General features: G+C 55.2%; 1 long non-coding RNA gene across 4 annotated transcripts; it reads right to left on the bottom strand.

Moving 5' to 3' along the window:
- Nucleotides 1-17943: 17943 nt before the first annotated feature.
- On the bottom strand, nt 17944-24764 carry LOC128311659 (uncharacterized). Of its 4 annotated transcripts, XR_008290174.1 has the most exons (6): nt 24624-24758; nt 23305-23768; nt 22208-22434; nt 21078-21197; nt 20092-20338; nt 17944-19209 (listed from the first exon to the last, which is right to left on the bottom strand). It is a non-coding gene; the product is annotated as an uncharacterized LOC128311659 (long non-coding RNA). The 4 variants fall into 4 exon arrangements; XR_008290173.1 differs by lacking the exon at nt 22208-22434 and having other exon boundaries at nt 24645-24764; XR_008290172.1 differs by lacking the exon at nt 22208-22434.
- Nucleotides 24765-26146: the final 1382 nt, after the last annotated feature.

Below are 26146 nucleotides of genomic sequence, written 5' to 3' on the forward strand. Positions count from 1 at the left end.
TGGCTTTTGCACAGGAATGAAGTCCTCTGAACCCCAGGCCTGGGGGAGGGGTCTGGGGAAATAAATACTCTGACCTCTTCACTTCCCCCCACACTCATCTCCTGGTGCCCCCCATTAACCCAACCTGTGGAGGTCAACTTCCTGGGGCACAAAAAAAATCAGAGAAAGGTGGAGACTGTCCTACACGTGCATCTAAATATCAGCACTAACCAGAGGATGGAGTTTTGTCAAGTAGAAAAGACTTAGAAATAAAACCTTTTAAAGATTGTTAAACACAAATTATAAAACTTTATTGAAAGATATTAAAGAATACCTGAATAGGTTAAGTACTATATACCACATTCATGGATAGGAGTGCTCAGTACCAGAAATCTGTCAATTCTCCCTCAAATTGCCCTACAAAAGAAATTCTCATTAAAATCCCAAAAGAGTGTTTTCAAAAGAAATTTAACAAGCTGATTCTAAAATGTGTATGGAAGAACAAAAGCTGAATAATAGCCAGAACATTCTAGAAGAAGGAAGAAAAGGAGGAAGAGATGGAAAGGAACTGTCCTATGAGATGTCAAAATGTATTGTAAAACTAGCAATTGAGGTTTTGATGTTGATACGGGGATAGACAGATTCATTGATGGAACAGAATATGGAAATGATTTACAAGCGTGCTGTCCTGGCTGAACAGTTGGGAAAGGAAACCTTTTTCAATAAATTTATTAAAACAATTGGCTGTACTTGGGAAACATTTAAATTGGACCCCTATCTCATGCCAAACAAAAAAGCAATTCCTGGCTTTGATGGAATTGATCCAGTAGACAGCAGAGGACTCCAACATCTATGTCATGTTTGCAAAGGATAAAGTCAGGACAAGCCATCACCTGGGCTCTGATCCGTCTAGGGAAATTTGAGCAAGAGTGGAGGAGTTGGGAGGTGGTGTGGACAGTGAGAGGGGGGCTACTTAGGAAATCAAACGTGAGACCAAGGTGGTCAGCAGGCCAAGCAAGCTGACAATCAGGATACGGACTAGATGTCCTTGAGAAGGGCTCAGGGTGCTGGTGGGTGGAAATAATGAGAGTGAGGTGGGAAAGGGGGTTTTCAAACCTGGAGTGGGGCTTTAGGTGGAATTAATGAGCCGCTGTCATGGGGCTTTAGTGAGTGGAGCAGGGGCCACAGAACTGGGCAGAGAATGTGCCTGGTGCAGGGGAAGCAAAGGCAGACTATTCCTGGGCTAAGTGTAGGTGGTACAGGGAACTCTAACTTATTTTTTTTTTTAATTTTTTTTCAACATTTATTTATTTTTGGGACAGAGAGAGACAGAGCATGAACGGGGGAGGGGCAGAGAGAGGGGGAGACACAGAATCAGAAACAGGCTCCAGGCTCTGAGCCATCAGCCCAGAGCCTGACGCGGGGCTCGAACTCCCGGACCGCGAGATCGTGACCTGGCTGAAGTCGGACGCTTAACCGACTGCGCCACCCAGGCGCCCCGGAACTCTAACTTATTAAACACTGGTTCCTTTGACTGATTGCTTGCGGTGTCTCAGAGATCCAGTGCTCACATTCTGAGCCCTGCCGCTGTGTCCCCTGAGTAGTGTCACTGCCTGTGACTGTGGGACCCAAGAAATTTCACAAAAATCCCCTACCCCTGGACAAGCAGAGCAAGACTGACTCCATTTTGTGCTACACCCACCATCTCGTGTATAACCCCCCTACGACCTAAGACACTCCCCCACCCTAGTCGAGCCGCTGAGCACACCCTTACTGGAAACCGGCTCATTTAGGAATGCGGAACCCCTAACCGCCAAAAAATGTAAACCCCGCCTTTTGCTCGCCAAACTTGCGCGCCGATTCTGACCAGAGTGATAGGCTAGTTCAAACAGTTAGTGTAGGGTAAATTGTAATTCAATTGGCCACCTGCGTGTGGACTGACATGAATGTGCAACTTTTTGTGTGTGTTACAATTTCATTGGCCACTGGCCCCCAAAAAACTGCTATGCCCCTTAACCTAGGGGTCCAAGTCCGTGCTCCGCTGTGTCGGGTATACTTGGGCCCAAGCTCGAGCTTGCACATAAACCCTCGTGCGTTTGCATCGGTATCGGCTCCTTGGTGGTCTCTTGGATTCGAAATCGGGGGCATTACAGGGACATCAGTGCTGCCAGTCCATTTCCACATTGTCACGGGATTCCACTCTCCTGACCTCTCCGTCCAGGTTCCAATGGCGCACACAGGTCTCAGTATCCATGGTGTTCATGGGGTGCCCTAATGTACCTGGGAGCCCCACACAGGCTTTCTGTATGTCTTGGGTGGGGTTCTTGAGACATAATAATGTCAGAATAACATTTTGAGTGCTCAGTCTCTACCCTATTGTTCTGCACATTTCCCATCTATTGTCTCGTTAATTTCCAAAACAATCTTTTGGAGGACATGTTTTTCTTATCTGTGTGGAAGGTCAGGATAACAAGTGAAGGATGAAAACGTTTATAATGTCTTCCACCAGCAACTAACTAGTGCCTGCAACATATAAATACCTCCCGTAAGTCACCGAATCCCATGAAACGAAAAGGGAGACCAGAGAGATGAGCCCTGAATGAACTGGAAGCCCCAAGCTTGGACAGGCCCCGTGGAGCGCTCAGCTCACTGCCGGCAAGAGAAACAACGTGACCTTGGCCAGAAGAGCCACGATTTGCGATTAGCGAGGAGGGGCCGCAGGTCCAGCTGAGGATTGGGTCGGGAAGCTCCTGCCTGGCTGCCGGGAGCGGCAGCGCACACTGGTGGAGGCTCCCTGAAGGGGCAGAGCAGCCGAGCTCAGGAAACGCTGCCCGTGAGCCGTCCCCGGAGGACGTGTTCTGGAAACCCTCACGCTGACCCACAAGTGAACCCGCCCGGGCTGTCTGTTGCACGGCTGTGTGGCAGAAGTTGGCAACCTCATCGTGCACCTTTGGAAGAACAAATAAACAAAATATGAAGGAAATACACATAGGATAGTACGCGATAGGGACAGACGATAAAGTCGGCGTCCACAGAACAGCTTGTGTGCGCTTCGTAAATCCACTCAAATGTTGTAAGCAGCACTTTTAAGACACTAGCCAGGGCAGCGGTCCTGGTGACACAGGAAACAAGGTGATCCCCGTGACTGCCTCAGCTCACCGCGGAGAGAGCTTCCGGTCTGCCCGGCAGGGACGGGCAGCCGGTCAGAGACCAGAGGCAGCCAGGAGACCGGGCACTGGTGCTGTGGGGTGCAGGGGGCGGCGGCCCCACACAGAGAAAAAGCGATGGTGTCTGTAGAGAACCGCCCGACAGATCAGCGAACACATGGGGTAAAGCTGCCCAAGGCTGCGGAAAGAACCACTTGTGAGAACTACGGAGTAATACCACCAGCCCCCCTGGAGCCTGGACCACTCCTATTCCCACCAGTCGGAGCAAAACTCACATGACGGACAGGACACTGAGTGGACCACCCAGCATGGCCTGCCTTAACACCTCCAGGGATAAAGTCGATCGTTTTTAAATGACAAAGAGACAGACATATCAAGAGGACATAAAGATCCTAAGAGTTTATACACCCAGTTACAGGGCGTCAGAACACTTAGAACAAAACATGACCACAAGGAGAGCTGGGGGTCCCACGCCCTCCCTCAACGTTCAGCAGGATGGAGGGGAACTTAGTAAGAGTGCAAAAGACCCAAATGACACGGTCAAACAGATGGTGGACATTTTCAGAAAACTCCAACAACAGCAAAACACAGTTTTAAGTGCTCACTGAACACTACCAACATAGACCATATGTGAAGCCGGGAAACAGTCTAAAAGATTCAAATCATACAAATTATATTCTTTGACCAAAAGAGAATTAAATTGGAAATCGATATTAAAAATATATCTAGAAAATCCCCCCCCAAATACCTGGAAACTGAATAGCCCGTGTATCAAAGAAGATATTAAAAGGAAGGGTAGTGTTTTGAACTGAGTGAAGATTAAAAACAACACACTATGTTTTGTGGGATACAGCTAACATAGTACGTGGGGAAAATCCATGCCTATGTTAGAGAAGAAGGAAGGCTGAAATCACGGACATCAGCTGTATTTTTTTTTTAATTTTTTAACGTTTATTTAATTTTGAGACACAGACAGACAGAGTGCCAGCAGGGGAGGGGCAGAGAGAGAGGGAGACACAGAATCCGAAGCAGGCTCCGGGCTCCGAGCTGTCGGCACAGAGCCCGACGCGGGGCTCGAACCCACGAACGGTGAGATCATGACCCAAAGTCGGATGTCCAACAGACTGAGCCACCCAGGCGCCCCATCAGCTTTCCCCTTTAGACACGAGAAAAAGAAGAGTGAATTAAATTCTAAGTGAGCAGGGAACAAGGGAAAAATAAAGTCGTTAAATAAATCAATGGCATAGAAAACAGAAAGACCATAGAGAAAAGCGGTAGGAACAAAAGCTAATCTTTCTAGAACACCAATAACATTGATCAACCTCTGGGCAGACTGACAAGGAAAAACAGAGAGAAGACACAAATTGCCAATCCCAGGAATGAGAAAGTTGGCATCGCTACAAATTCTACACATACCAGAAGAATAATAAAGGGCCGAAGCAATCCTGAGAAGGAACAAAGCAGGAGGCACCACATTCCCAGATCTCAAACGATCCTACGAATCTATAGTCATCCACACAGTACGGTGCTGGCACAAAACCAGACACAGGGGCCAGTGCAACAGAACAGAGAGCCCAGAAGTAAAAACCCACACTTACAGGGTCTATTCATCTATGACAAGGAGGCGATCATACACAGCGGGGAGAGGACAGTCTCTTCAGTAAATGGAGCTGGGAAAACTGGACAGCCACATGCAAAAGAATGAAACTGGACCACCTTCTCACACCTTACACGAAAAAAAGTCCAAAATGGGTTAAAGATTTAAGCATAAGACCTAAAGCCATAGAATTCCTAAAAGAAAATAGAGGCAGTACGGGGCGCCTGGTTGGCTCAGTCGGTTAAGCGTCCGACTCCAGCTCAGGTCATGATGAGTTCGAGCCCCACGTTGGGCTCTGTGCTGACGGCTCAGAGCCTGGAACCTGCTTCATATTCTGTGTCTCCCTGTCTCTCTACCCCTCCCCTACTCGTGCTCTGTCTCTCTCTGTCTCAAAAATAAATAAAAACATTAAAAAAAATTTTTTTTTGGAAAATAGAGGTAGTAAACTCTTGGACATCAGTTCCAGCATCAGCTCCACGTCTCCTCAGGCAAGGACAACACAAATGAAATAGCAGGACTACGTCAAACCAAAGGCCTCTGCACAGCAAAGGAAAACCATCAACACAATGAAAAGGCAATCTACTGAATGGGGGATGATATTTGCAAATTATATGTCCCATGAGGGGTTACTATTTAAAATATATAAAGAATTCATACACCTCAGCATCAAAACAGACGATCCAACTGGAAGATGAGCAGAGGACCCGAGTAGACACTTTTCCAAAGAACACTTCCAGATGTCCAGCAGACACGTGAAAAGATGCTCAACATCACTCGTCATCAGGGAAATACAAGGCAAAACCACTGTGAGACGTCACCTGACACCTGTCAGAATGACTCGTGTCAAAAAGACAAGAAATAGGTGTTGGCGAGGATGTGAAGGGGGAGTCCTCCAAAATAAATAATAAAACATTAAAAAAAGTTAACAGAAGGATGAGATCTGGCCCTTTGCATCAATGGCCCCAGAGAGTATTATGCTAAGTGGAAGAAATCAGAGAAAGACAAATACTATACGATTTCACTTACACGTGGAACCTAAAAACAAAACAAATGAACAAACAAAACAGGAACAGAGTCATAGATACAGAGCACAGTCTGGTGGCTTCCACGGGTGGGGACGTAATGCATGGCATAGGAAAGACAGTCATAACTCTGTGTGACAACAGGTGGTAGCTGCACTTTACTGTGGTGACAGCATCGTATGCAACTGTCAGATCACTATGTTGTGCATCCGAAACTAGTACGATATTATCTGTCAACGATGCTTCCATTTATTGGTATATTTATTCACTTTTAAATGAAACTAGTACAATATTATCTGTCAACGATGCTTCCATTTATTGGTTTATTTATTTACTTTTAAATGTTTATTTATATTTGAGAGAGAGAGAGAGAGAGAGACAGAGCACGAGTGGGGGAGGGACAGAGAGAGAGGGAGACACAGAATCCGAAGCAAGATCTAGGCTCTGAGCTGTCAGCACAGAGCACTATGTGGGGCTCGAACACATGAACTGGGAGATCCTGACCTGAGCCGAAGTCAGACGCTTAACCAACTGAGCCACCCAGGCACTTAACTATGCTTCAATTTAAAAAAAGAACAATGAGGGAATGTTGTGAACGACTTCACTTGAGTTACATGAAAGAGAACGTAATGGAAAAAATCCTTAAGAGACAAGCATCATCAGAGCTCGCTGGGGAAAAAACATAACGCAAGCAGTTCTTTATTAAAGAAGTTAAAAGCCTTTCCACGAAGAAAACTCCAGACTGAAATGGCTTTGCTGGCGAATTCTACAAATATCTGCGAAAGGAATAATCTCAATGCCACACAAACTCCTCCAGAAAACAGAAGAAGCACTGCTCGGCTGATTCTGTGAGGCCAGCATCGTGGTGGCACTGAAACCAGATGGAGACATCCCAGGAAAACTCAGACCAGCATCCCTTGCGACCAAGACGCAGAATTCTTAACAAAATGTTTAGTAAATTGAACCGGCCCACTTGTAGAAAGGATGATACATCGTGACAACATGGCGTTTATCCCAGGAACACAAGGGTGGTTTAACATCGGGAAACCGTCCTGTGAAGTACCTTCCTGTATTCATAGACTGAAAAAGAAACGCCAGATGAGCATCCGAGTAGTCAGAAAAAGTGTCTGACAAAACCCCAAATCCATCGTAGATGTTAACTTTCTGCAAGACAGGAGTAGGGGGGCACCTCCAATGGTGACGGGGCATCAGTAAAGTGGGCGCTGCAGACAGGGACCGGGGGCTCTCCTGCAAGCCGCAGAACCAGGCGAGGGCGCCCACTCTTGCCACTTCTGTTCAACCTTGTGTGGAGGCTGCAGCCAGGCCAGTGAGGCAACAAAACGAAACAAGGGGCATCCAGGTGAGATGTCTACTTATAGACAGAACGGGTGTCCCTGTGACGCACGTGTGGCACGTCTGTGGTGGGCCCGGGGCCTCAGCTACCCTGTTCGGTTTTGTTCACTCTGTGAGAATGAAGCCTTTCTCATGTTCAGTTTTGGGGGTTTCTCTTCTGTTGTCCTCAAGCCCCGAGATTCTTCCGCCGGCCGCGTCCAGTCTCCTGATGACCCCACAAGGACAGTCTTTGTTTCTATCACGCTGTGGTGGATCCCCGACGTCTCCTGCCCATTCTCTCAGGACTTCCTTCTCTCTGCTCACCTTGGCCCTCTGTTCCTGCACGTGGTCGGCCGCATCCATCGGAGCCCTGAGCGTATTCATCCCAGTAGTTTGACCCCCGGGTCTGCCAGCCCCGGTAGCCCTGATGAACTGGCCACATCTGCTGCTGCCCTGTGTCTTCGAGAAGCTGCTGCGACTGGGCTGGGGGTGAGGTGGCAGTGAGGTGGCGGTGGGGTGGCAGCCCAGGGTGGCTGTGTCCTAGGTGCAGAGAGTGGGGGTCAGTCTCAAGTGAGCAGGCCCCCTGGGCTTTGACCTTCATGGGTGCTTCTCAGCCTTCCCCACCCCTGCAGCGGCCGGAGTCGGGCACACCCCTTCCTGCGGTCGGTTAGGCTCTGGTTCACTAGTGTCCCTGACGGTGGCCTCGTGAGCAGGCCCAGCAGGCCCTGGAGGATCCCCACCGCTGGCCCGGGGCCCTCCCGACACAGATCGTTCTCCCCAGTGTCCACTGTGGGAGCCCGGGAGCTCCAGGTGGGGACCCCACAGTGGGGTGCCTCCTCTCTGACCACTGGGCCCCGGAGCCTCGTCTCCCAGGCTGGTGCACGCGGACCTCCTGCTGTGGGTCACCTGGACAACTGGCCTGTGCTTCGGCCACGCTGCGCCCTTTGACCTCACTCCTCTTAGGGACCATGGGAGAGCTGCTGGTGTGTTCAGCTCTTCCACGACGAGGAAGCAGCGGGGACTCCTAAGCTCCTTACATGCCAGACCAGAAACTAGTGGTTGGTTCATGAATTTTTTGCAAAGACACCAAGGCAATTCATTGGAAAAAGGATGGTGTTTTCTCAAACGGTGCTGGATATCCTCAACAACTCGGATATCCCTACGCAAAACAATGAACCTTGATCCACATCTGGCACCATTTAGCAAAAGTTAACGAAAAATGAATCATAGATCTATGTGTAAATGTGAAAATACAAATCTTCCTCAAGAAAACAGGAGAAAGCCTTTGTGATCTTGACTAAGTAAAGATTTTCTAGATTCAATAGCAAAACCCAGTGCATAAGAGAAAACGCTGATGAACTGGATGTCATTAAAATTAATAGCTTTGCTCTCCAAAGTTAAGAAAATAAAAAGACAAGCCACAGGCCAAGAGAAAACACTTGCAAATCATATATCTGATAACAGGTTCGTATGTGGCATATATCAAGAACTTTTTAACACAATAAAAAGAAAATGACCCAATTAAATATGGGCAAAACAGGGGCACCTAGGTGGCTCATTCGGTTGAGAATCCAACTCTGGATTTCAGCTCAGGTCATGATCTCACAGTTTGTGGGTTCAAGCCCTGTGCCGGGCTCTGTGCTGACAGTTTGGAGCCTGGAGCCTGCTTCAGATTCTGTGTCTCCCTCTCTCTCTGCTCTTCCTCTGCTTGCACTCTGTCTCTCAAAAACAAATAAACATTAAAAAAAAAAAGATTCTCTCTCCCTCTCTGTCCTTCTCCGACTTGTGCACACGCTCCCTCTCTCTCTCTCAAAAAAAAAAAAAATGGGCAAAACATTTGAACAGACACTTCATCCAAGAAGCTATATGGGTGGCAAGTAAGCATGTGAAAAGCCTGTCAGCATGTTAGACACTGGAGAGATGCAAATTAAAACCTGCAGAGCGATGCCACTGAGCACCTATTAGTTAAAGATTGACCCTACCAGTTCCAGCGAGGGTGCAGAGGGCTGGCCAAGACCCCCGAGCTTGCCTGGCAGGGGCAATACGGTGTGGCTCTGGGAAGGCGGTTCAGCAGTTTCTTGAAAGGCTAAGCGAATTCCTACCATCAGATCCCACCCCCAGGTCCTTCCCTGAGAGGCACATGTCTGTACACATGTCTGTACAAAGAATGCTTACATGGCATCCACAAAGGGACTCAACCCAAATGTCCATCAACCTGTGAGTAGATAGACAGTGGCGCACCCATCCCCCCAGGCTCCTATGTCGGGGTTCTGACCCCCCACCCAGGACATGCCTGTATCTGGAGATGGGGCTTTACAGGGGTGATTGAGGAAATGTGGTCACCAGGGTGTGTCCTGGTCCCATGTGACTGGGGTCCTTGTAAGAAGAGGGAATCAGGACACAGACACACACAGAGGGACGACCCCGTGAGGACACAGGGAGAGGACGGCTGTCTACATACAAGGAGAGAGGCTTTGGGAGGCCCCGGTCCCGCCCACGCCTGTACCTCGGGCTCCGGCCTCCAGGACTGGGGGACGATGAATGTTGTATGAGCCTCCCCATCTTCGGGACTTTGTCACCGTCGCCCCAGGACACTCGCCCACCTCCTATCATTCCTGATATTTCCATGCCTTGGTTATTACGGCCCCTGCGTGGCTCAGTGAAATAACGCACCTCTGCTTTCTACCCAGACTCTACCCTGCTGCATACTTGTTCTGGCTGCTTCTTCTCTGACTGCGTATCGGCGGGAAAGCCTGCGGGGAACGCATGCTGTCTCCCCACCAGGGAAGCAGCGCTAGGGTGCCTGATACTCAGTCCTCGAAGCACTGACACGCTGCCCCCCAGGGTCTGCACTCAGGTTGGCAGATGGCTATCATTCCACTGCTCCCAGAGCAGGGGCCTCCCCCGAAATCACTAGCCACAGATAGGGTCCCGCACCTCCCAGGGCGCCAGAACGCGTCTCTTTCTATGGGAAGAAGTGACCCACATCGTTCCAGAAAGGGACGGAAGGCCTGGCCACGCTCAGGCGAATCCCCCAGTGAGCACACAGGAGGCAGGTGCGCTCCAGCGCGACCCGAAGGAAGCACAGTGTTTCCAGGCATCCGTCCCGGGAGGGCAGAGGCGTTTCGGGCCAGATTAAAGATAGGAAAAGACCAGCAAGGTGAGAAACTACAAACAGGACTTTTAAGACATGCACAATAAAGCTTTTCTGAGGTGAAAACTGCCAGGCCCAGAGAAAGGACTACTCAGGTGGAGCGCGCCTGGTACACCTCCCCGGCCCCGCCCCGGCCCCGCCCCGGCCCCGGCCCCGGCCCCGCCCACAGATTCCACCCCGGCCCCCGCCCACTCGGCCCCGCCCCACAGCCCCGCCCTCCCCGGCCCCCTCCCATAGCCCCAGCCCCATAGGCCCCGCCCCCTACGGCCCCGCCCTTCCAGGCCCCGCCCCATCGCCCCCTCCCTCCTCGGACCTGCCCCTGGGTCCATCCCTCCTCGGTCCCTTCAGTCCCTCCCTCCTCGGTCCCTCCCTCCCCGGTCCCGCCCCTCGGCCCCGCCTTCCTCCGCTCCGCTGTCCTAGTGCGGTAGCAGGTGGCCCGCCCCGGGCTGGGTCCAGGTCCGCCGGGAGCCGGAGGAGGAAGGAAGGCGGCACACTCCTTACTCTCAGAGCGTCCAGAAATTGCTCGCTCGTCCCCCGGCCTCTGCGCGTGTGCAGACCAGGACACAGGCGTGGCTCCCCGGCGGGGTCCGAGGGCAGCGGGTCAGACTTGACCCAGGCTTACCACTCGAAGGCAGAGCTGCACCGGTGGGCAGGCCGCACCCCTCCACCGCCTGTTCCTGCTTCTGCCCCGGAAGAAGAGGCTGGGCTCCCTTCTGAGGATGCGGGACGTGACCCGGCAAGAAGATGCGAAACCAGTGGCCGGGGAACGTGGCCCTGGATTTGGGCCGTGGCCCCGGTGTTGGAAGAAGGCAAGGGCAGATTCTTAGCAGTCCCTTGTTCCGTGTTCAGCGTCCTCCACGACCACCGCCCCCACCTGCCTTGTCCTGCTCTGGGTCACCCGCTTCCCCGCCCCTCCCCCGGTTCACACACCCTAGGGCCCACCCACTGCAACAGCACAACCTGATGGCTGTCAGGGCGTCCAGAACACCCCCAGCCCATACAGACGCCCTGTGCCCCCTTCCTAGTCACCCCCCGCCCGGCCCCTGGCACAACCAGGGAGGCGGGAGTCAGCGTCCGTCCTTTTTAAGGCGGAGCGACAGGCCAGTGTGCCGATGGACCGCGTCTTACTTATCCGTTCATCTGTCCACGGACCCTCGGGCTGCCTCCGCCTTTTCCCTGTTGTGAGTCATGGGCGGTGAACAGAGACGTGCAGGGGCCTCTGAGCTCCCGCGTTCACTCCCGCTTCATACTTTTTGCTGGCCAGCCACTCCCTGCACAGAGACAGCGTTTTGCTTACCCATTTCTTCCACTAGCTGCCTTTGTGAATAATGCCACTGTGGACATTGTGAGGTTTTATGTGGACGTGTTTTCATTTTTCTTGGTTATTACAACACCTCGTTCCCACCCTCTCCCCAAGCAATCCTCTAGCACCAGCTGGGTGTCCTACAAATCCCACTCAATTCTGGCCCAGTCTATCTGGAGACAGCGTCAGCCCCACAGGCAACGGCCCAGCCCCACAAGGCGGCCCCCGCTTCATGCTGTCACTCTGCTTCTGCCCCACTGGCCGGAAATCGGAGGTTCCCACGACTGTCCTTGGGTTTGATTAGTTTGCTGGTGCGGCTCACGGGACTCAGGAAACCAGTTTACTCACTAGATTACTGGCTGATCACAAAGGATATTAAAGGGAGCAGATAAAAGCCAGATGGAGAGATGCACGGGTGAGGTCTGCGGGGAGGGGCCGGGGCTTTCATGCGGGCCGAGCCACACACCCAAATCTCTGTGTTCATCCCCCTGATCCCTCCGCCTGCAAGTCCTTATCCACCACCTGCTGCCTAGAATACATCTATTCATCCATCGAGACCCGCTCTATGTCACTTCCTGTGTTAAGACTCTGTTCACACTCCTGGGCAGCTTCACCGGCTCCCTGGGACCTGGGCTCAGGCCAACAGGGAAACGGAGGTCAGGGAATCTGAGCACCTTACCCAAGATCACACGAAGAGTGGGGGAGGGGGTTGAGTAGGTGAGTTTGTACAAGAGAGATGTCCCGCGTGAGGAGGCTACACAGGGGCCCGGCTCTCCCTTCCCTGATAGCGTAGGATGGGTGTGCCCGGGGCAGACACACACAAAGCCGTCCAGGACAGGAGGCAGAGTCAGCAGGTAAATAGCTGCGTGAGAATGGCCTTTCTAGAGAATCTGCTAAATCCCAAATTCCTATAAATAGCAGCTCTTTGCAAAACATTGGGTGTTAATTTTCAAAGTGTTAACTCATTCAGAGATGTTTCAAGGGGCAAGTTTCAAATAACAGAATCTCTGGGAACAGCACTGGGTTGTAACGGAGGCTGGGTTTGTATGTGTTTATGTTTGTTTTTAAAGTTTTCATTTACTTATTTAAGTGATCTCCATACCCAGCATGGGGCTCGAACTCATGACCCTGAGATCAAGAGCCGTATGCTCTTCCTACTGAGCCAGCCAGGCGCCCCATCTTTTTTAATTTATTTCTAACGTATCATCCAGACGGAGCTGAACCTTCTGGCCGGCTCTGTCCCGTGGATCTGCTGTGTGTCCCCACCCGGCTGGAGGGAGGATGGTCTTGTGAGTGCCGGCCTCCCTTCCGGCTCCTTCCCCACGCACCCCCAGCACACACACCCCAGCCCCTCACTCCCAACCCGTCCCCACCTTCACCCCTCACCACCCCAGCCCCCTTGCATCTGACTCCAGCCCCTCCTCTGCACCTGAAGGCCTGCCTCTCTATGGTGGCCTCTTCCAGCCCTCTCTCCTTTTCCTTATTTTCACTCTCAGGACAGACTTCAGGAAAACAGGCTCTTCCCGATGGTAACTCCGAGTTTTCTCCTTGTGGGGACCATGCAACCAGCTAATGCCAGAGTGCCATTCAATGGAGTAATTGTTACAGATCTTACCGGCTTTATCCGACACTTCCCGAGTGGGTAGTGTCCCATCTAGCAGACAGACAGGAGCTCCGGGCGCTGCGCACAGTGAGACCCAGCCGCGGAAGCCACAGGAGCAGGTGGGCAGGTGGCCGGTGGCGATTCCTGGTTGACAGATTCCATTTCTCGGAGAGCCAAACTCGAAGTCTCAGTTTGGTGACGTGGAACGTAGCAAAGGCAGCTCCATTTTGGGCCCGTCGCTTTGTTAAGTTCTGACCCGCGGCTGCTGAAGTGGACCCCACAGGCTTGCAGATCTGACCTCTAAATTTCCAGGGACTAGCAAGCCTCTGACGGGCTGAGTCACCGTTAACAGGTAATGTCCGTAAACTCGCAGTTAAATAAATTACAGCAAAGATGAAGGACAAAGGCAGTTCAGACTCACCAGTCACCACTTCCTAGAAATGGGCTGGCATCCTTCCGTGTGCCTGGAGGGGGCTGCCTGGGGCCGTGGCGCCCAGAGGACCCACCCCGAGATGCAGGGGTGAGCGTGCTCTCCAGGTCCGCGTGCCCACTGCCCGTAGGAGGGGTCACACTGTGGAAACCTCCATTCGCTGCTTTGCTGAGTGAAGAATGCGTAAAGAGCTAGGGACAGTGTTGATAACAGGGCTCAAGGAAGGTGGAGCCCTGTCTGCCCTCACGTGGAGGAGCTCCCACAGAAGCAGGCAAGGCAGGGAACAAGGGACCCGCCAGCCACCCCTGTGGTCTGCTGCAAGCGCGATGCCCAGCGACACAGGGCCCACTGGGACCTCTCTCTCGGGGGCTCCCGCGCACGGTCGGGCACCTCCTTTCCCAAGCTGGCTTCGCCCCCCCCCCCCACAGGGCCCTGCGCACCCCCCACCCGCTCCCCCCCAGGGCCCAGCGCCTGCCCCATGCGGCCTTCGCACCTTCTTGCCTTCTCCTCGCAGGTGTCCTGGAGAAACCCTCAGTCCCTCCACTTCCGCGCTGGGCCTTTGTCACAACCCCCCCTCGCTCCGTGGTGCCCTCTGACGGCAACCCACGGGGACACAGGGCGTCCTGCCCGGAGGTGATGTGTGGGGATGCGGCCGCGGGGTGGGGGGATGGTAGTGGTGGCGGTGGTGACACGTGGGGAGGTCACCAGTGCGGACGGGCAGCGTCCATGCGGGGAGGTGCTCTGTGGGGGACACGGAGGTACCCATGCAGGGAGGTGATGACCAGTGCGGACAGGCAGTGTCTGTGTGCAGAGATGACCCACAGGGGACACGGGCAGCCATGCGGGGAGGCACCATGTGCAGGACTCAGGCTCTGCTGCCCCCAGGTGCCCCCCTCCCCCGCCAGCCCTCACCACGTGGGCCCAGTTCACTGGGCAAACAGGGTGTCTGTAGGTTCTGGGCACCTTCCTCACCAGAGCCCACTGTCCCCTCTGGACTCCACCGTCCAGGTCTAGAGGGTCCCCTGCGGCGGCCTCTGTCTGTCTCTGTCTCTCTCTGTCTCTCTGTCTCTGCGACTCTCCCCTCCCAGGGTTCTCTTTCATGTCCACACGCTGGTTCCCCATTTGCTGTGATTGACCTTCCTCTGATCTTCCTTCCGGGCCAGGGTCTCTGTTCTCCAGGGCCCTTCCACAGCCGAGGCTCTCACCTTCCCTGCACCTGTCCCGTCCTGGTCCTCTGTCTGCCCCTGGGCCCCGGGCTGGCAGCTGGGAGCCATCCCTCCACTGAGGCTCCTCGGTGACCGCCAGCTGCTTAGCCACCAACAGGAAGCATGTCCTGCCTGCGTGGCCGAGCCTCTGGGGGCTCAGCAGTCCCTGCAAAGGCCACACCAGCCCCTGTGTGCTCCACACTGGCCAGCGCAGTTTCGTGCCTCTCATCTGGGTGTGTCGGCAGACCCTGCCCCTGGCATCCCGTCACTACAGCTGTGGGGCCGGCATGACAGTGCACACATGTGAGCGTGCACGTACATGTAAACGTGCACAAGGACACGCGGGCGTGTGGCACTTGCACACGCAAGTGAGCATACGCGCGAGTGCACAGGGGACACGTGGATGTGTGCTGCCTCTGCACACGAGTGTGCACACACGGAAATATGCACAGGGACACGTAGGCGTGTGGCATTTGCACACGTGAGCGTGCACACGTGGAAATGTGCACAGGACACGTAGGCATGTGGCATTTACACAGTGCGCACAGACAGAAACGTGCACAGGGACACGTGAGTGCGTGTGCACATGAGTGTGCACAGGGACACATGGGTGTGCTCCATCTGCACACACACGAGTGTGCCTGCATGTAAGTGTGTGTAGGGACTTTGGTGTGTTTTACATTTGCAGACACGTGAGTGTGTGGGTGTGGGTGCGGTGTGTCTGCATGTGAGTGCATGTGTGTGCACACACATGTGAGTGTGCGCAGGGACGTGTGCGTGTGCACACATGTGTAGGGGGTTTTACGTGAGGCCTTCAAACCCAGCACACAAGGGCTTCTCCAGGGGAGCAGAGAGGACGAGCTCGCCGACGAGGGTGCGGGCGGCTGCCGCCCAGGTGCACGGGCTCCAAGCACCGCGAAGACTGGCTGGGCAGATGTCCACGCGTCCCTTATCGCTCTCTGACCCAGCTCCCTGCGTCCGTGCTCCCCAACGGTACAACGGCACTCCCCAGCCACGGCTCCTCTGGATGCCCCAGCGGGAGGCGGCGGGAGGCGGCGTCCAGGTCCTCCAGGGGAGCACCAGCAGAACTCAGGTAGGGCACAAACCCCCGACCGTAGCCTCGGACAAGGAAAACCCAATCAATAGGGTGACAGACTGGAGGGGCGGTGGCCAGACCCTCCGTAAACAGGAAATGCAAAACGGGACACGGGAAAGCACAAAGGCACCAGCGATCATGGACAAGTGTGGAGGGCGTCGCTTCCACGGAGGCCTCCGGCTCAGAGGTCCACAGGCACCATCGGGAACCACAAGGAGAGGAAGCTCTCAACAAGGGCGGGTTAAGTCCCCAGGCAGACGAACCAGAAGTTGTGTACCACAAATGCTCGCTTAGTAGGCTTGAGAGGGAAAAGGAGGGACGTTTTGCACTGACTGACGGTATAATCCTCCAAAAAGACAACACTTACCGACCCGCAGCCCCTGGCTCGCCCCCAAAGCACAGAAAGCAAAGCTTGGGTCTCAAACGGCCCCGCCATCACAGTGAAACCCTCTGAGGCCCCACAGAGTGACCAGTGACCGAGCAGGAGGGAAGCAGATAAGCAGGTGCCCGGGACTGGGTTCCCTCGGGGCCAGTGTGTGCACGACTGAGAGAAGGGGAGAAACAAACAGAAAACCCCATCTTCTCGGGAGCACGCACAGTGAGCGGGGTAGGGGGGTGCCCCGGGTCCCGCGCTTGCTTGCTAGGTGCTCCCTCCCCCGACACCGGAATGGGTTCCCTGGACACTTGAAAACACCTCTCTAGGTAACTTTCTGGTTAAAGAGGAAGAAAACGAGTTACAAGCTGCGTAGAAATGAAACACCGTGAGTCCACAGCGAAACCTCCAGGCTTTTTGGGAAACAGTGAGGATGAAAAGAAAACACTGAGCCTGGAACGAGGGACAGCAAGATGCACCCTCGGGAAGGAGTCGCTGAAGGCAAGATGCAAATTAGTAAAATAGGAAGTTAAACGGTAGACTTGCTCCGTAAAACCCGAAGCTGGACTTAGAAAAAAATTAGTTTGATCGAAGTAAGGAAAAGACAAAAAGGAAAATAATGACAGTTCCCAAAGAGACTGAAAGAGTTTAGAGAACTTTGCACATAAGTTTTACCTGTAAATGTGAAAAGTGTGGTGGAGGGGATCGTCTTCGAAGGCAACAGGGGGTAAAATGGACGCGTTCATTGCCTCAGTCATTCCTCGGGACGTCGGGGCGTGTCCTCTGCGCCAGGCTCTAGCGAGGGGCCGGTGTCACCGGCGGGGACGGGCAGCCAGATAGGGACCCTGCCTCTCAGGCGCTGCCCTGACCGGACCCCCCAGAGGCAGGACACGGGAAGGAACAAGGACCAGGAAGGTGTGAAATGGTGGCACAGCCCTGCTGACCACACTGGGGAGGCCACGTGGCAGGGCATCCCGCGTGGCTCCGAGGAACACGCTGAGCTTCCCTTACACGGGCGGGTGCCCAACGTCCGGTGAAAGATGGTGGCGGAGCCGGGCGTGTGCGAGCCTCCCACTTCAGCACACACCCAGACAGACAGACACACACACACAGCCGTACACACACACACACACACCCAGACACACACAGCCGTAACACACACACAGACACACACACAGGCACACACACAGACACAAACACACAGCCACACACACACACACACACACACACACTCAGACATATACACAGCCATCTCTCTCTCTCACACACACACACACACACCCAGACACACACAAATACACACACAGCCATCTGACACCCACACCCACACACATGCACAATCGCAGACAGACACACACACAGACACACACAGAGATACATATACACACACATGCAACCATCACACACACACACTCAGGCAGACATACACACAGCCATCTCTCTCTCTCTCACACACACACACACAATCAGACAGACACACAGACACCCACACCCACACACATACACAATCACAGACAGACACACACACAGACACACACACACCTAGACACACACAGCCGTACACACACACACACACACAGACACATACACACAGACACACACACCCAGACAGACACACACACAGCCATCTGATGCACACACACACAGACAGACACACAGACACGCACACCCCCCCACACACACAATCACAGACAGACACACATACACATCTGTACACATACACACATACATACACACAGAATCACAGACAGACACACACTGAGAAATATGTACAGACACATGTACACCGACACACGCAGCCATGCACACACACACACGCACACAATCAGACACACACCCAGAAATCTGTACAGACACAGACCCAGACGTGCGTGATAATACACAGAGATACACACACAGTCAGACACACACCCAGAAAGACTTACAGACACATAAGCACACACAAGTACACAGACATGCACAATCGTACACACACACACGCACACAACCAGACAGACACACACCCAGAAATCTGTACAGACACACACACAGACACACACAGCCGTACACACAAGCACACACACAATCACAGACAGATACACACCCAGAAATTTGTACGCAGACCCAGATCCGTATGACGGCATACACAGAGGTACACACGCAGTCACAGACACACCACCAGAGATACACGCAGACACATGTGCACAGACACGCATCATCATACCCACAGAGGTACACACACACAATCACACGGCCGTACACCCACACACCAGGGAAATGAGGATGTGAAAGACAAAGCCAGGGAGTGTGTCACGGGGGAGCGGAGACACAAACAGCCCGTAGGAGCCGCGCACACGCTGCTGTCTCCCACCCCTGCACCCCCGCCCGGGGCGAAGCACTGTTTCCTCGTCTAGAGTGATGGAGGCTTTGCACGCGTGGCGAGGGCAGGGTCGTTTCTGTGCTGCCTAAATGAAACAAGGCCACTGGAGTCAGCGAGTGAGCCTGGCCAGAGAGGAGGCTGGTGTGTGCAGGAGAGGGGCCCTGCGCTGGGCGGTCTGTTACACACGCCAGTGCACTAAGACTTTCATGGTGACAGCCCAGGGAACCAGGAACGCAGAGGCACTTTCTCTGTCTCACGGCGTCAGAGACCCGCCGCCACGGCCCTACTCGCTCGGTAGACATCACACGCATCCCCCCAAACTCTGCGGTAAGACGTGGGTGGAACGCTTGGGGGGCCGGACACCCCAACGAGACTGAGTCTTCCGGTCCGTGAAGATGGTGGGTTTCCCCATTCTCAGTGACGGTCGTCAAACGCCCTGAAAGTGCCGTAACGCTGTTCTTACACGTTTTCTGTTAGCTTCCCAGGTATTGGGTATTTTTGACGCTTTTGTAAATCTCGTTTCCAAACCCCATTTCCCATGGTTTGCTGCCAGCGCGTCAACAACTGATGTCTGTTTGCTGATTTTTCACTGCGGAGAAATAGACATAACATAAAAGTTACCATTTTAACCATTCTAGTGAGTGGCATTCTCATCTTGTGCTGCGGTCCCCACCGTCCACCTCCAGAACTTTTTTTTTAATGTTTATTTACTTTTGTTTGTTTTGTTTTGTTAGTAGGCTCCGTGTCCAACGTGGAGCCCAACATGGGGCTTGAACTCACGACCCTGAGATCAAGACCTGAGCTGAAATCAAGAGCCAAACTCTTAGCCCACTGAACCATTCAAGCGCCCCCAATGTTTATTTACTTTTGAAAGAGAGAGAGAGACAGAGACAGAGCGTGAGCAGGGGAGGGGCAGAGAGAGAGGGAGGCACAGAAGCCGAAGCAGGCTCCAGGCTCCGAGCCGGCAGCACAGAGCCCGACGCGGGGCTCGAACTCATAAGCTGCGAGATCATGACGTGAGCCGAAGTTGGACGCTCAACCGACTGAGCCCCCCGGGCGCCTCAGCATCAGCCTTAGAATAAGGCCCCTGGAGAGGACAGCCGGCCAGTGTTTCAAGAACACGGCCCAGAAGCTTGTGGGGAAGAGTCCACTCCTCCCGAGAGGCCCTCGGCCACCGCGCACGGGTGGGAGGCGCCCGCGCTGCACAGCCCGGCCCGGCCTTGGACAGGGCTCCCTGTTTCTGATCCAGGCAGCTGGGGAGCCCCTCCTGGGGTCCAATAGGGGTGGCTCGGGGAAGCAGCAGCAGGAGGCCGTGGGTACGCTGCCGGGGAGGGGCCCTGCTGGAGACAGCATCATGGGGGCAGCCACGGTTGTGGGTGGCAGGAGGGGAGCCCGCCCTCCTCCTTCATCCCCTCGGGGGAGCCAATCAAGAGAAGCAGCAGGGAAAGAAGGAGAGGGGCGAAGAGCCCACCCCCTTCTCCACTGGAGGCGCCAGCCCAGGTTCTGTCGGGCGGGGAGGAAAGGCTTTGACCTGGGGGGACTGAAGTCGGTCAGGCCGCAGCGCACTTTCTGATTTCAGGAGAGGCCCTGATCCGCCCAGGGTGCCGCGGGGTGGACGCATGGCTTCGTGAGCTGCGTCCTAGCTGTGTCACCTGCCACTGGAGAAAGACGGCTCCCCGTGTGTCCCTGTGGGCTCGGCTCCACCAGCCACGCTGTCTCTGTAAATGAAGAGCCACCACCCAGCTGTTTAGGCAGAAAGAAAGCTGAGAGTTGTCTGTGGCTTTCCCGTCACCCTCACCCCCACTTCTGGTTGGTGGTGAGGGTCCGCAGGAGCGGGATGTGGCCTGGGTTGCGTATTTCTTTGCAATAAAATTCCAAGTCCTTGCCATGCCCGCCGGAACCCGCTTTGCAAACCCCTCACCTGTGTTCAGGCTACCCTTACCCACTGCGCTGCTGCCTCGGGGCCCCTCCCTGCCCATCGGGCCGCTGGCACCCCTCTCCACCACCCACGTTCTGGACCGAATGAAAACAAAGGCCTGAGGCTAAGCTAGAGACCGTGGGCGGGGGTGGTGGTGGTGGTGGTGGGGAGCCCCGGGGGCAGAGCGGCTGCCCCGGTCACCGGTGCACACAGTTGCACCCCAGCATGGGGCGCCACCACCAGGGGAACGGGCATTTGTAACTCAACAAACAAGATGCCAGCTGGACTGACAGCTCCCCCGAAAATCCAGCCCCTCCTGGGACGCACGTCTACCGCCTCAGCCTCAGAGCCCCACCCCCGGTGTCAGGGGCGGGGGGGGGGGGGGGCGCGGAGGGGGGCGGGGAGCAGCTCCGCCAGCTGACCCGGGCAGTTTGCTGCTCTTCCTGTGGCAGGTGGCACGATTCACGTGGGTCCCTGGGAAAGCCACCAAAAACACGTGTCCCGAGTTTCCCAGAGGAGAGCCCCCCCCCTCCACTTACATGTGCCCCGCTTTGTGGGGCCTTGCGATGCTGGTGTGGACAGCTCTTGGCTTGCAGGGTGGTCAGCGGGGGAGGCAGGGAGGGCAGTCCCAGGGAAGCCCCTGCCTCCTGGCCCCTTTCCTATTAGAATTTAAATGAGGGTCCTTCAGTTTGATGGATGGTTTGTGGCTGTCACCGGACCAAGGGCACAAAGGCCCTGAGTCCCCAAGGCCCCAGCTGCTCCATCTGGCCTGACTCTGGGGGAGGAGAGGCTGGCTGGCTGCATGGGGACAGGCTCGGTGCCCCAGCTGCCGTCTTTGTTGCCTTTGTCCCTCCCCCGAGATGCTGGCTGTGGGCTCCCGCCCCCCGGGCCCGGCAGTGACCACGGGACTGGCCTTTCAGGTACAGAACACATGCCCAGAATGCCCACGGCCTGCTGTTGAGGCACTTCAGAGCCCTTTGGGTGTGGGCTTCGGGGCTGCAGGCGGCCCAGGCTCAGACACAAACACAGGCTGGTGTCCCTGCTGTCCTTCTAGAACCTTCTAGTGGCCTCTCCTCCTGCCCTCTCCGTGTTTCATCCTGGGTTGTCTCGGCTGACTCCCCTGTCACGACACCCAGCCCCTTCCTACCCACAAGCCATCTGGGGTGCCCATCCCATCAGATTTGCTTCCTACCCTGGGGCTGAGCCTGACTTGCGGGCTCCACGGTGCTGCCCTGGTCTGCTGATGCAAGCCTTGCTCCAACACTGTTCCCAGGTGTGCCCCTCAGCCACACCTCACTGTGCTGGCTGTCCCTGCCGGCCAGCTGGCCCTTCCTTATATTCCTCCACTTTTCAGGTCCCCCTTCTTCCCCCTAGGAACGCATATCCCCCTCTCTTTCCAGGTTCAGCTGGAGGCTGGCCTTCTCTGGAAACACCTCTGGCTGTCTGGTGCCATGCAGGCAAACGCTTACTGCAGAACTTAATCGGTCTCAGAGCAGTTGCTTGTCTGAGGGCCTGTATGCTGGGGCAGAGTGCCAAACGAAGCTGGGTGGCCCTGCTCTCCAGGGACGAAGGGAGCCAAGGAGGTACATCTCTGGTGGAGCAGGTACTGATTCTGTGCCTTTGCCCTTAATGTCATATATCCATCGGGTGACACCTGCTGCCGTCATACCTCCTCCCTGGTGCGCACCATCTTCCAGTTCTAGGGAGGAAACCCTGTAACGCTCTTCCTCACTTATGCTCAGTCCCTGGCCTGGCACTGTGTTCATGGGAGGGCTTCCATGATCTGCTCCAACCGACACACAGAGATGCTTCTAGGACTTTCCATTGGTCCCCATGTCTCTCAAGTTGTTCACCACTCAGTTTGTGACAATTTGGTATAGCAGCAATAGAAAACTACTACAATAGGGTAGAACAATTGGAAAGAATTGAAGATAAAAGGATAGCAATTGATGCAAGTAGAATATGCAGCAATAACAAACTCCAGGAAAAACAATAAGCTGTACAAGGAAGGAAATATACACTCTCTGTTCACTAGGATGAACAATATTTAGCCAAAATGGCATAAATATTGCCTATTGATTCAAATTAGAGTTTTCTCTATATTGAGTCTGTGGGAAAGGACAAGCGAAGAGTTATAACAGAGCTAATCCTCATCTAGCATAATGGAAGTTAGTGAATAATGTCTGAAAGTGACCAGTTAAAAGGTACTAGAGGAGAGCAGATAGTTGCACAGCATTTGTGAATGCACTTAATGCCACTGAGGTGCAATGTTATGTATATTTTAGCACAATTTAAAATTTTTGAGGAAACAAATAGCAAAGTTACGTGCATCCAGAAAGTATTACTGAGGCCTCTGTGCACAAGGCAGATGAGACCCCAGCTTTGAGACTTCCTGGAGATGCAGAAGGAAATGTCAAATTGCATATTATCCTGCTGGGGCTGGATGGGGCAGGGGAGAATAAAGGAGGGAGGCGCTCGTAGTTCTGGTGCGTGTAGGGAGAGTGGTGTGTAAACAGAGAGGAAAGTGAGATCTCTCTGTTAGGATGCACTGAGACCTTGGATGGGGACAGCCGTGTGCAAATTACAGACAGGAGGATTGCAGAGAGTGAGGATGGTAGGTGCAATGGTCCTGGGGTGCAGCAGGCCCAGAGTGTGCAGCCTGCAAGTAGGCCAACAGGGCCAGAGTTAGGGGGTGGCCAGGAGAGTAGGTAGAGGTCAGGTCAGGGAGGTGGCAGGGGCTCAGGTGACAGGGAGTCATTTACTCACTGGAGGGTCCGAACAGAAGCTGATGGTATTGGGGTGCAACCGCTCTGGCTGCTGGAACATCTCCCCAGGGCTGGGGCGAAGGAGAGGCGGAGGAGACGGTGAGTGAGCGAGGAAGCTCCTGACAGCCAGGTGAGGAGTGCGTGGTGTCAGGATGTGCGTTGGGGGCGGAGCTGGCAGCACCACTTGCTACAGAACCAGGCATGGGTGTGGGGTCGAGGGTGCCCCCAACTTGGGTCTGAGCCCTGGAGTGGGGGGTTGCCATTTGTGGAGCTAAGTGCGGGAGGTCGTGCAGGGAGCCGCCTGGGGGAGGCATCAGGAGTGCAGTCTGGACACCGCAGCTTCGATGTGCCCCCTGGGTGCAGAGGCGACGCGTCAAAGGTGCCCCTGGATGCAGAGGAGACGCGTCAAGGTGCCAGCTGGTGGACGGCCTGGGCTTCAGGGAACAGTCTGGGTGGCAGAGGTGACTATGGGCGAGAGACATGGGTGAGACAGGAAAGCGAGAAAGGGCAGAAGACCAGGGCCCAGAGCAGATGGAGAGGGAGGGGAGGGAGGCGAGGAGGAAGCCAGGGGAGCGCCAGGCAGGGGGAGCAGGAAGACGCAGGACGTGTGACCTTGGGTTTGGCAACAGGAGGCAACAGCCTGGAGGGGGTCCTGGGGGAGAGGAGAGGTGCAGAGAGCTGGGGGGCTGTGGATGGAGCTTCGCGGCTGCACCCCTGCACCCGGGTGGGAGGCCGGGGGGGGGGGGGCAGGGGTCCTGCACTCGAGCTGCTTAGATAGCCCTGACGTGACTTTAAAAGAAGATAGGATCTTTCTGTGTCCCCTCTGGGCTCCCCGGGGTGGGGGTGGGGGCGCGCAGAGACAAACAGAATAGAGGAGGCCCTGTGCCCACCCCCACGCCGGCTCCTCCTCCAGGCCTTTGAGCCCGGATAATCCCAAAGGCTCCAGGCCCAGGTCTGGGTCAGAGGAGGTCAACCATCCACACTGGTGCCTGGCTTCTCCCTCTGGGGAAGGGTCTGTTCTGGGGGCTCTGCCTGGCCTCTGGTGTCGGCGAGTCGGGCCCCAGCAGTGGTGGGGACCATTCAGCCGTGGCGAGGACGGTCCCCATCTGAGGCCATGGGGAGCTCCCGGCCGCCGTGACCGCTCTGCCCATGAGCCCGGGGAAGCGAGCAGCAGGCGTGACTCACGACATCTCCCGGCCGGTCCCGTCGTCCACCCCCTCGTGCCCTTTTGGAAAGGTCCACCCACACAGTCTGCCCCTGACGTCCTTGTCACCAACCCTCCCGACTGACTGCTTCCAAGTCCTGGACGTCCGAACAAACCACCGGCCCCTTCCCACGAACAGGCGAAGGCTCAGCCGCTTCCACTCCGGGCTCCGCCCACTGGACGGATTTCCTGTCCTCGGTCCCCTGCACGTGGGACGCCCCGGAAGGCCGTAGGTGCACGTTGTGGGGGAGACGGTGTCTTGGCTGGGTGGTATAAATATGGTAGGGATGTGACGCTACGAATATGTCACAGACGGTGGCCTCCACTACAAGCGTTTGTCTCCCGCAGCTCTGGCGGCCGCGGGTGTGAGACCAAAGTGCCCGCGGATGTGGCGTCTGGTCAGGGCCCGCGTCCTGCTTTGCGGACGACCGTCTTCTCTTGTGTCTTCGTGCCGCCGGGGGCAGGGAGACAGTGAAGCAAGCTCTGTCCTGTCCCTTCTCACAAGGGCACTGATTCCTCACCCTCATCCCCTCCCCCCCACCCCGTCCCCTCCAAAGGCCCCGCCCCCTGATGCCGCCACTCTGGGGTCAGGGCTTCGACATAAGAACTGGGGGGAGGGGACACAAACATTCGGTCCACGGCAGATGGCGCTGTGGCTGGAGTGTGAGCCACCCAACCTGGCAACAAGTGTGTGTCCCCGGATGTTGGGGAAGGTCATCGAGAAGCCTGGACCCCGCACCTGGGAGCTCCTCCCAGCCCCGCCACCTGCCCCGTCCTTGGAACGCGGGTTCCACTTGCCTTTCCCGTCCCGGAGGCTGCTCAAGGTCACAGCCTGGAGGTGGTGATGTGCACAGTAGACGTGACCGAGCCCAGTTAAGGCCTCGTTATAAACCTGTCAGATGTGGAGGCGGGTGCGGGGATCCCGTCGTCTTGCTGCTGCCCAGGAGGAGCCTCGCACATAAGTTCTCTTGCTTACTAAGCGGCCACCTGTGAACCTGGAGCGGCCGCCCCTTGGGTCTCTCCCTGCCCGTCCCCTTCGCACACGGGGCCCAGTTTTAGATCCCAGCAGGGGGCTCCTGCGAGGGCCGTGTGTCAACACAGGACCCACCAGCCTCTGGCGTCCCCCCTCTGCGTAATGGCTGGATCTGATGTCCCTCGAGGCCCCGGCCTAGCTGTCACTCCCCACCAAGGCCCAGTGGAGAACCAGGGGCCGAGTGTCCAAACAGAGTGGGTATTTTCAGACGAGGGCATGACCTTCCTCCCAAATGCCAGGCCTGGTCTGCCAGAGACTCCGCATGGCATCCCCATCTGACACGGACCCTTTAAACACCTTCGATCTGTGGAGCCGCGGTGCAGAGGCCCAGGAGGCGGCCCAAACCTGCCAGGGACCTGTCCCTGTGAGCCCGTTCAGAACAGCACCCTAAACATAGTATATTACCCCTCCAGAATCCAACGAGGCCTCCCTCCTTGTGGCAGGGGGAGCACAAGCAGCTGTGAGCACCTTAACCAACCCCAGGCCTCAGGGCATCTTAAACTGCACTGAGAGGGCAGGGTCCTTGGTTTTCGTGGGTTTATCTCCCACCGTCCAGCCTCAAGTGTCTTCCTAAGGGCATCGAGACATTTGTTGCTTCCTTCCAGG

This window comes from Acinonyx jubatus, chromosome D1, assembly GCF_027475565.1.
Source record: "Acinonyx jubatus isolate Ajub_Pintada_27869175 chromosome D1, VMU_Ajub_asm_v1.0, whole genome shotgun sequence".
Classification (NCBI taxonomy): Eukaryota; Metazoa; Chordata; class Mammalia; order Carnivora; family Felidae; genus Acinonyx; species Acinonyx jubatus.